Below are 8543 nucleotides of genomic sequence, written 5' to 3'. Positions count from 1 at the left end.
AGTGTGACGGAACGTTCTTCCACCTCTGGTGGACTTGCCCTAAAGTGAAGGCGTTCTGGGAAACGATTTATAATGAACTGAAAAAGGTATTTAAATATACCTTCACTAAGAAACCAGAGGCTTTCCTTTTGGGTATTGTCGGCCAAGGGGTGGCAAAGAAGGACCAGACATTTTTTATGTATGCAACAACAGCAGCAAGGATACTTCTCGCAAAACACTGGAAAACTCAAGATCTACCCACACTGGAAGAATGGCAGATACAACTGATAGACTACATGGAACTGGCTGAAATGACCGGCAGAATCCGTGACCTGGGAGAAGAGAGGATTGAGGAGGACTGGAAGAAATTTAAGAACTATTTACAAAAGTATTGCAATTTGAGTGAATGTTAAATAAGATGCTAGATCAAAATAACTGAGCACCACTAAATTTAGAAGTTTTTAAGAAAATAAGTAAGACTGTGAAATTTAGCTTCTTCTGAGAATTATAAGATTAGGAAATATAGAAGGGATATAAGAATTTAAATAAGAGGATAAATTGCTGACAAAATGTTTTAACGATGAAAATGGGAGCGGGAGATGTGAGGAAGTCCAAAGAAAATGTGAAAATATGTTAAGATCAATGTTACATTGTTTATCATGTTTATTTTTATTGTAAAATTTAATAAATTGCTTTAAAAAAAAAAAAATATAGATTTATTAGATTTGGAAGGTTTTGATAATAGATTTGGGTGGCACACATATTTATGGTATGAAAAGGTAAAAGTCCATGAAGGTTTTCTGAACCACATTATTCTGAAATCAATATATGAGGTGTGGAATAGATATAAGACTTAATAGAATGTAAAACACCCTGGTGGCTGTTGCCGTTAGAGGCAACAACTATAAAAAGGTTAAATATGGGGAAAGGTTGGGCTACCTATGGAGATTTGGTGATAGAGATGGATAACCAGTGGAAATTAATATCTTATGAGGATATAAAAACATTGATAAATGATTGACTGCATTATCATCAAATAAATGAAGTGTTTTATGAAGACCACAAGAAAAATAATAATAATAATAATAATAATAATTTATTATTTATACCCCACCCATCTGGCTGAGTTTCCCCAGCCACTCTGGGCGGCTCCCAATCAATGTTAAAAATAGTACAGCGTTACATATTAAAAACTTCCCTGAACAGGGCTGCCTTAAGATGTCTTCTGAATGTCAGGTAATTATTTATCTCTTTGACATCTGATGGGAGGGCGTTCCACAGGGCGGGCGCCACTACCGAGAAGGCCCTCTGTCTGGTTCCCTGTAGCCTCACTTCTCGCAATGAGGGAACCGCCAGAAGGCCCTCGGTGCTGGATCTCAGTGTCCGGGCTGAACGATGGGGGTGGAGACGCTCCTTCAGGTATACAGGACCGAGGCCGTTTAGGGCTTTAAAGGTCAGCACCAACACTTTGAATCATGCTCGGAAACGTACTGGGAGCCAATGCAGATCTCTCAGAACCAGTGTTATGTGGTCCCGGCGGCCACTCCCAGTCACCAGTCTAGCTGCCGCATTCTGGATTAATTGCAGTTTCCGGGTCACCTTCAAAGGTAGCCCCACGTAGAGCGCATTGCAGTAGTCCAAGCGTGAGATAACTAGAGCATGGACCACTCTGGCGAGACAATTCGCGGGCAGGTATGTGAATATATAAGATCTAGGTTTGAATTGGATTTATTAAGTTATAAAGTAAAAATGTTGTCAAAAATGTATAAGTTACTTTTGGAATGGCATACGAAAGATGAAAAAGCTAAATCTGTAATGATACATTGGGCAAAAGATATTGGGCATAACATACTTTTAGAAGATTGGGAAAGATTGTGAAAAGATGAAATAAATTTTACTGCATGCAGTTTGCTCAAAGAAAATGTAAAGAAAATGATGTATAGATGGTATTTAATGCCAGTTAAACTAGCAAAAATGTATAGAACAAATAACCAATGTTGGAAAAGTAAAGAAAAAGATGGTATCTTTTATCATATGTGGTGGGTGTGTAAGGAGGTGAAGGCTTTCTGGGAAATGATGTATAATGAAATTTTAAAAATGTTGAAATATACATTTATTTTTAAAAAAAACCCAGAAGCCTTCTTATTAGGTATTGTAGGTAGAGAAATACATAAGCAAGATAAAACATTGTTTTTAAATGCAACAATTGCAGCAAGAATATTATTAGCCCAAAGATGGAAACAAGAAGAGATACCTACGAAAGAAGAGGCAGTTTTCAAAGGGGAAATGGTGACTTAAAACAACAGTGAACATTTGAGTAAAGCAGGGATGGAGGGAACTGAGAGGGGGGGAAGTGGCAATTTTAAATAAAGCAGCAGTTTGAGTTAAATACCTTCAAGCAATGGTATATTTGAGGATGCTGCATCCTTGGGGGAATCTGATATGAGGAAATTGGAGGTTTCAAAAAATGGCAGAGTTTTGAGTAGTTAGCAGGGGGTGACATGTGGGAGTGGGGGACAATCTACAGGAAATCGCCACTTTCCAGAAGAAACTTCTCATCTCTTATGTTACTGTATCCATTGGCTGCAATATTCCCTGTGTTTTTGTACTTTTTTGTATATAGATTACAGTGGTACCTCGAGTTACATATGCTTCAGGTTACAGATTCCACTAACTGATAAATAGTACCTCGGGTTAAGAACTTTGCTTCAGGATAAGAACAGAAATTGTGCTCAGGCGGTGAGGCAGCAGCAGGAGGCCCCATTAGATAAAGTGGTGCTTCAGGTTAAGAACAGTTGCAGGTTAGGAACGGACCTCCGGAATGAATTAAGTACTTAACCCGAGGTACCACTGCATTATGTTAACCAAGTTGAGCATGGAAAGATAGAAGCATACTATGCTATTAATCAATAAATCAATATCACTCGATCAAGTCACAGAGTTGTTAATTGCTTTCCGCTTCCCAATGACTAGGAAACCACCTTTTATCAAGAGTACTTTCTGAAACAGTGAGACTTAAGACAACAACAACCTCCTCCTAATTTCACTGACAGCTATCACTTTACTTTATCACCAGTAAAGAAACTGTTTCTTCTTGTCACAAGATGTTGGCAAACTGATTAAGCACAGACAAGGAGAAGAGGATAATTTACAGGACATTTTGAATTCAGCTTGGTCAGACTTAAACATTTTCCTTGCGACTTGGGGATTGCATTGATTCCTGCAAATCCTTCGATTGCCAACTTTCCCCAGCACAGAACGCTCTTACACCTGCTTCCTGCCGCTCATGATATCTGAGCCACAGATTCTCACAGGTATGTGGACATACTTAACATGCAAGGGAAGCAGGAGAGCCACTGCTCAGTGGGATAATTAGCAAGCATTCTGCACACTGACAGGTTTCGGAGATAAGATGGCGCCGCGTGTAGATGCAGCGGCTGGTTGCTCCTCAACTCAGAATTTGGCTTTTTTGTCCTGCCAAAATAGACTTGTTTATAGTCGGCAGGACATGTTATCTATTCGGCTAAGGAGTGAGTGCTGCACAAATTGTGAGTGTCTCCGCGTCTGCAAGGAAGATTTTTTGACTTCAAAGAACTGGGGAGTAAAGAGACACAGGAGAGACCGTAAACAAAAGAGAGGCTGCAGAGGAGGAAGGCGATTAAGGCAATTAAGGTTGAAGACACAACATTATAACTTACCGCTTCCCAGCATTTTCTATGCGAATGTGAGATCTTTGGTGAATAAGCTGGAGGAGTGGAAATTGTGGATAGCAACGGAGAAAACTGTGAGTGAATGCTGTCTTCTGCTGCTTACAGAAACTTGGCTGACACCAATTATTCCTGACTCAGCCATAGAACTAACAGGCTATACAGTGTTCCGCCATGATAGAACAGAGGACTCTGGTAAAAGAAGGGGGGGAGGTTTGTGTGCATACGTGAATAACAGCTGGTGCACAAACCACGCTGTGATAGCCAGTCATTGCTCCCCAACTGTGGAATTTATGACGCTTAAATGCAGACCTATATATCTCCCTCGAGAATTTACAGCAGTACTGATAACTATAGTATACATTGCACCTGATGCGAACATCAATGAGGCAATGGGTCTTCTGCATGATGCCATCAGCAGACAACAAGGCAAGTATCCTGAGGCTGCATTTCTTGTATGCGGGGATTTCATCCAGGCAGATTTGAAAGTGGTCCTACCTAAATTCTATCAACACATAAAGTGTGCAACCAGGGGAGAAAAGACTCTGGACAGGCTGTATACAAATGTCAAACAGGCCTATAAGGCCGAACCACTGGCACATCTAGGCCAATCTGATCATGTGTCCCTGCTCCTGACTCCTGAATATATTCCATTGAGGAAACGGACTCCAGCTATAAAGAGGGATATTACAATATGGCCAGCTGAAGCATCCCAACAACTACAAGACTGTTTTCATGACACCGATTGGGAGGTATTCGCCCAACAGGATGTAGAGACTCATACTGAGCAAGTGTTGGACTATATTAGGTTCTGCACTGACAATGTAACACGGAGGCGCCGGATAAAGATCTACCCAAACAGGAAGCCCTGGATGACAAGGGAGGTTCAGGGGTTGCTAAAGGCAAGAAATACTGCTTTCAGAAGTGGAAATAAGTCGTTGTACAGCTTAGCTAGAGCGGATTTAAAGAGAGGTATCTGTGTAGCAAAGGAGGCATATAGACAGCGGCTGGAGAATCATCTACAAAGTAACAACACCAGGCAGGTGTGGCAAGGTGTACAAGAATTAACAGGGTATAAATCCAAGGATTCCCTGGCAGACGAGGGAGGGGCATCCCTTGCAGAGGATTTGAATGCCTTTTTTGCCCGTTTTGAAGTAACATCTGCAGCAAAACCTGCTGAGGCTTTACCACCACCACCACCACTCCCTGTGAAGGCCTTGCCACCATCACCATCATCAGTACAAAGGAATGTAGTAGTCTCTGTGGAAAAAGAAGAGATGAGGAAGGTGTTGAAGGGAATCAACCCAAGGAAGGCCACAGGGCCAGATGGGGTAGCTGGAAGGGTATTGAGACACTGTGCAGATCAACTAGCAGGAGTTTTCACTGGGATCTTAAATCGATCCCTAGCCCAGGCTATTGTTCCATCCTGCCTAAAGTCCTCTACTATCGTTCCAATAGCAAAAAAATCTAACCCGGAAGATCTGAATGACTTTCGTCCAGTAGCACTCACACCTATAATCATGAAGTGTTTTGAAAAGCTGGTACGAAATTATGTCATTGCCTGCCTATCAGAGGGACTGGACACATTCCAATTTGCTTATAAAACGAAAAGATTGACAGAGGACGCTGTGGCGATTGCCCTCCATGCCGTTCTTGCACATTTGGAGCAGCGGGGGGGTTATGCCAGACTGCTTTTTTTAGATTTCAGCTCGGCATTTAATACCATTCTACCACAACGTCTGATGTCTAAACTGGAAGATCTGGGGCTTCTGTTATCACTTTGTGGGTGGATATTGGACTTTTTGTCAGACCGCCCCCGGAGGGTTCGGTTGGGCCCTTATACCTCTAGTATGCTTAAGACTAACACAGGAACACCACAGGGATGCGTACTCAGTCCGCTCCTTTATATTCTCTACACGTACGATTGTGTCGCTTCTCACCCTAGTAATAGGGTTGTCAAATTTGCAGATGACACAACCGTGATTGGGTTCATCTCTGAAAGGGAGGGTGAAACAGACTATAGAGATGAGGTGGAGCGGCTGACAGAGTGGTGCAGAGCTAACAACTTGCTCATAAATACAAGGAAGACAAAGGAGCTTGTGGCGGACTTCAGGAGACAGAAGAGCAATGTCCAGCCACTTTTGATTGATGGGGTCTGTGTGGAGAGGGTAACAACGTTCAGATTTTTGGGCATTGAATTACAAGAGGATCTGTCCTGGAGTGTCAACACAAGGGGGCTTGTGAAGAAGGCGCAGCAGAGACTGTACTTTTTGAGAATTCTAAGGAAAAACCATCTTCCGCAGAAACTGCTGCTTGCCTTCTATCACTGTGCCATTGAGAGCGTGCTCACTTATGGCTTATGTGTGTGGTACGGAAGCTGTACTACCCGGCAGCGGCGTAGCGTGGGTTATCAGCACCCGGGGCAAGGCAAGTAATTTGCGCCCCCTAACCCGGGGCAAGGCAATTAATTTGCGCCCCCTAACCCGGGGCAAGGCAAGTACAGTAATTTACTCTCCCAAGCAGCAGCAGCGAGGCTTCTCTTTCCCCCGCGCTCTCCTGGAGCTGCCTCTTTTCTTTCCTTTTTTCCCTTTCTCCAAGGCTTTTCGCTTTCTCTCCTTAATTGATTCCTCCTCCACACCGCAGCGTTTCCTGGCTGCTTCCCCCCCCTTCCCCTCTCTCTCCTCCTAGCTCTGCTTGCCTTGCCCTGCCCTGCCCTGCCTGAGGGCGCCCTGAGGAGACTCCGCTCTCCTTTTTGACCAGGCGAGGTGGAAAAGTCTCTTCCCGCCCCCTCGCCAGACTCCCTGCTCGGCTCGGCTCACTACCCAGGCGGCCAGTGGAGAGAGAGCCGCAATTACCATAAAGCTCCTCTCCCTCCGCTTCGCCAAGCTGTCAAAGCCCGGCAGCAGCGGCAACGGCAGCAGCAGGCGCAGCCAGACCCCCGCCAGCCAGCCAGCCCGCCCGCCCGGCTTCCTCTCCTTTTTTTGCCCGCGGCAGAAGGCTTCGCTCTCCCCCTTCCGCGACCTCCTCGCCAAGCCGAGTGAGCGCGGGCTCCCTAACCCGTGGATTTTAGTAGGGGCAGAGAGCTGCTAGTGCGAGCGCGCCCCCCGCCCATGTTGCGCCCGGTGCGGCCGGCCCCCCTGGCACCCCCCACGCTACGCCACTGCTACCCGGGACAGGTTGGGGTTGTGCAGAGTTGTTAAGGCAGCAGAGAGCATTGTTGGCTGCCCACTCTCCACCTTAGAGCAGATTTATGCCACAAGGTGCCATAGGAAGGCACTGGACATAGTAAAAGATCCATTGCATCCTGGTCACTGTCTCTTCGAGCTCCTGCCGTCGGGACGGAGATACAGGACGATGAAGACAAGAACGAGCCGTCTTAAGAACAGCTTCTTCCCCAGAGCGATCTCGGCCCTGAATGGGAAGCCTGGACTTTGAAAGTCATCTAATCTTCCTTACTGTATTATACTGTATTGTTTTAATTAGTGTTTTTATAGTTGTTTTGATTTTGTGTGGAGTGCCCTACCTGGGTGGATGGAGCAGCCAAGTAATTTCGTTGTCCCCGAGAGGGGGCAATGACAATAAAGATATTATTATTATTATTATTATTATTTTATTATTATTAATTATAGGAATCCAAGTGGCAGGCTAGGAAAGAATGAGTTCTGGAGATCTCAGTGCCTGATAGCCTTAGTAGCTTAAGGTCTAGCACTAGGATGTTGAATGTCCCTTCAAAGACCCTTCTGATCTTTGGCCCAAATCAACAGTAAACAGCAGGTTTTCATTGGGAAAGCAATGGAACAAAAGAATAACCTCTCATTTCCTTGCATAGAAATCGCAGTTCAATGTATGTTATAGAGTTATACATAGAGTTTTGTATCCAAAATCTATGGCTGAGAGGTTTGCATGCAGAAGATTCCAGATTCAGTCTCTGCCGGGTATGGCTAATTCATATCCTGCAAAAATGTTCATATCCACTAGTTGGTGTTCCAATAAGTCATGGGCAGGTTTCTTTTTTCTCAGTCTAGACACTTCAGCAATCTATATATATATATTCCCCCCCCCAAAAAAAAGGAAAGGAAAGGAAACACTTGCGTGCTGAGGTCCCCCAAATCATCCCTACCCCAATAACTCACACATCACACATAATTTTTGTTTAAGGTTTTTGGCATAATTTTGGCCACAACTTTTATTATCATACAAAATTGTGAGTGGTTGCGTAGGCATTGGTTATGACTAGCTATCCCCCCCGCCTTGGGGGATAGCACTGACTCCCAGATTCCAGCGTAAGTCAGTGTGGAGGAACAAGCAGGGCAACTGGGGCTGCGTTACAGACCCTTCAGTTCCTCCCTGCCTGCGCCTTGGGGTCTTACACGGCCCGCACCCGATTCCAGGGGTTTGGACAAGGGGATGGTAAGCCCCAGAATTCCTTTAACGGAATTCCCATTCCGCAGCAGCATTGGAGGGGTAGGCACAGCCAATCCATACCCCTCCACCAACCAATTTAACCAATGCCTAACCGCCAACCTTACAAGTTGTGACGATTTGCTACGTAGTAGGCAAAACCCAATTGGCACACACTAATCAGCCAAAAGGAAAAATTCCTACTAGGCCCCCGCACCAAGGCGGACGACCCCATGACAGGCAATAGCAAGGTCAGAGCGAAGCCGAAACAAGGGAGGGCGGGCGGGTGATCCGGTGTCCACAGCGAAAGAGAAAGGAACAAGCTGTGGACCCAGTATAAATAACCTCTGACTCCACCCCTTACTTGGCAACATCAAATTTACCCCAGTAACAACAGTCACCAATCAATTCAATTCCCTTGCAACAGCCTGGCTGGCAACTGAGGATGTTTTGTCT

The 8543-nt window shown here is 44.8% G+C and overlaps 1 long non-coding RNA gene across 1 annotated transcript; it reads left to right on the top strand.

Annotated features, from left to right (window-relative positions):
* Positions 1-3391: 3391 nt before the first annotated feature.
* LOC308480939 lies at positions 3392-7288 on the top strand. The gene is made up of 2 exons (XR_013988327.1): positions 3392-3651; positions 7068-7288. It is a non-coding gene; the product is annotated as an uncharacterized lncRNA (long non-coding RNA).
* Positions 7289-8543: the final 1255 nt, after the last annotated feature.

This window comes from Podarcis pityusensis (assembly GCF_964106645.2).
Source record: "Podarcis pityusensis genome assembly, chromosome: 7".
Lineage (NCBI taxonomy): Eukaryota > Metazoa > Chordata > Lepidosauria > Squamata > Lacertidae > Podarcis > Podarcis pityusensis.
Note: the sequence above shows the minus strand (reverse complement) of the source record. Positions and strands in the feature narration are given on the sequence as shown.